The 2,882-nt window shown below is 32.9% G+C and overlaps 1 protein-coding gene across 1 annotated transcript in view; it reads left to right on the top strand.

The window, feature by feature from the left end:
* The window catches only part of LOC110030025 (cucumisin-like), a 7,684-nt gene that overhangs the window by 2,678 nt on the left and 2,124 nt on the right, over positions 1–2,882 (top strand).

The following is a 2,882-nucleotide window of genomic DNA, read 5'->3' as shown; positions in this document are numbered from 1 at the left end:
AATTGCAAACGAGTCAGCTTCTACGATAAGGGTTTATATACTTGAGTGAATTTCATCTATCGTGGGATTTGCATAGTCCCTCAATGATTCATGATGATTTTCCAAGTTATTATTTTGCATGTTTTCCATTTTCATTTCTAGTTTTTGAAGTCCTTCCATTTTTTTTTAATTTTTTCCCTTTTTTCTAATTCAGAATTATAAGGCACGAGTTCTGCAGATCCCAGTTATTTTTTTGCATGTTTTCCATTCCCATTTCTAGTTTTTGAAGTCCTTCCATTTTTTTTAATTTTTTTCCCTTTTTTTCTAATTCAGAATTATAAGGCACGAGTTCTGCAGATCCTTTACTTCGCATACGCAACACAACAAATAGCACATTAATAATTAAAGAAATAAAAAAATATATATATTCATCACTATAAAAATTTTTCTCAAACACCATGTTTTTCCACACAAACAGATTTTTCACAATACTTTTTCATACAAAAAACACACTTTTCAGACAAAAATAGTTTTTATGATAATATAGTTTTCCAAGTCTAAGCCTAATTACTTCAACTAAAATTCTCCTAATAGTCAAGATCAACAGTCACCATTGCGAACCCCTGCAATGGCGCTAAAAATTTGATCCTGATATTTTTTATATGTAAAGATTTATGAAGTTGACACCACTACTTGAAGATTTTAATCCCCAGTAATGACACTAAAAACTTGATCCCAAACTTGATCTCAAGTAAACTAAGATTCAATTATATTTGTAGGGATTCTACGCAAGTATTCATATCGTTATGAAGTAATATAGAGCATTTTTATTAAGCCCCGAATATCGATCTCACGGAGATCGAGGTTAATCACGGTGGGTTTTAAGAGAAATTCTAGTCTAGAATAACACGCCCTAGCTTGGAAGGTCGATAAAGATTTGATTTTGATTATATCATACAATTATCACTATAATAATACTTCTACTCCTAAACTAAAATATTTAGTGAAAATCAGAAAGTGAGGTTTAATATATTAAAAGTACTCTTCATCATGCAATGAAATTAGTGGCATGTGCAAAAGTAAAACAAGTGGTGAGAGAGATTGTGACAAAAAGAAGCAATTATATTCTTTACCCTTACTAAAGATGCTATAAAGAACATTGGTTAGTCTAAAGTTTGAATAGTTCTGAAGACGGGCTAGGGAGGGAAGATACTAGTTCTCACTCTAGAGTTTCCTCTTATCCCTCCACCGGGAGGCTAACATCTCGCATCAAAACCTAAAACAATAGACCAAATAAAGGGGTTTTAGCCTGTCACTCTAAAGTCTTCTAATTATATACCCATTAAAGAATATTTTCCTAAGTATTTACACTCAATAATATGGACTACATTCTCACCCATACAATCTCATGTGAAGTAAGATTCAATTATATTTGTAGGGATTCTACGCAAGTATTCATATCGTTATGAAGTAATATAGAGCATTTTGATTAAGCCCCGAATATCGATCTCACGGAGATTGAGGTTAATCACGGTGGCTTTTAAGAGAAATTCTAGTCTAGAATAACACGCCCTAGCTTGGAAGGTCGATAAAGATTTGATTTTGATTATATCCTACAATTATCACTATAGTAATACTTCTAATCCTAAACTAAAATACTTTGTGAAAATCAGAAAGTGGAGTTTAATATATTAAAAGTACTCTTCCTCATGCAATGAAATTAGTGACATGTGTAAAATTAAAAAATGTAGTGAGAGAGATTGTGCCAAAAAGAAGCAATTATATTTTTTACCCTTACTAAAGATGCTATAAAGAACATTGGCTAGTCTAAAGTTTGAATAGTTCTGAAGATGGCTAGGGAGGGAAGATACTAGTTCTCACTCTAGAGTTTCCTCTTATCCCTCCACCTGGAGGCTAACATCTCACATCAAAACCTAAAACAATAGACCAAATTAAGGGGTTTTAGTCTGTCACTCTAAAGTCTTCTAATTATAAACCCATTAAAGATTATTTTCCTAAGTATTTACACTCAATAATATAGACTACATTCTCACCCATATAATCTCGTGTGATTCTACCACAGTTGATTGAGACAACACCATCCCGAATCTTACAAGTTCTCACAACAGATTTTAACAAGCAAGTTGATCAAGTTTACATATAATGAACAATAAAGTAAAATCATCACAATATATTCTCACTCTACTCAATTTTATATCCTACACATGCATACTAATTCATTATAAGAGAAAATAGTAAAGAAAACTACTCACTACTTATGGAGAAACAATAAGAACTTTTCATTGAACAAGACTTTGAAAACATACAAATAAAGTACTAGATTTAAATCAAAATATAATAAAAATATTTATCTTTGATGAAAATTAAACTCTCCTTGTATAGCAAAAGCAATCTCCTTACAATCCTCTTCAAGAACAAAGTGAAAAGAAAACAAGAAATCTCTCACTCTCTCTCTTTCTCTCTCACCTTGCCGCCCCCACTTGGGGCTCACACCCAAGCCTTCTTCCTCTTCTCCAAGCCTTCTTCTCCCACTCTAATTAGTTTCAAGAGTTTTTTAAAGTCATTTTAAGAACATTTCCAAGCCTTTTTTTTATAATTTCCCAAGAGATTCTTAAGTGTCTCTTCAAAACTGTCCATATTCATTGAATCTTCCAAATGGTGTCTGAAGTTCCTCTTTAAAAGTCCTTCTAACCAACCCAAATTCTTCTAGAAAGTCCCTTTTCTCATTTCCAATGAATTCCCTAAGAGATGCATGAAGCAACGCTTCAAAAATCGACCAAATCCTATGTACATTATAGAAGATATGTTGAAAACCGTCTTTGGCGCCTAAGCACCGTTTTTGGGTGCTTAACCGCCCCCCTCTCTGTCTGGTGGCACCTAAG

Source organism: Phalaenopsis equestris, unplaced genomic scaffold, assembly GCF_001263595.1.
Source record: "Phalaenopsis equestris unplaced genomic scaffold, ASM126359v1 Scaffold000632, whole genome shotgun sequence".
In the NCBI taxonomy this organism is placed as follows: Eukaryota; Viridiplantae; Streptophyta; class Magnoliopsida; order Asparagales; family Orchidaceae; genus Phalaenopsis; species Phalaenopsis equestris.
Note: the sequence above shows the minus strand (reverse complement) of the source record. Positions and strands in the feature narration are given on the sequence as shown.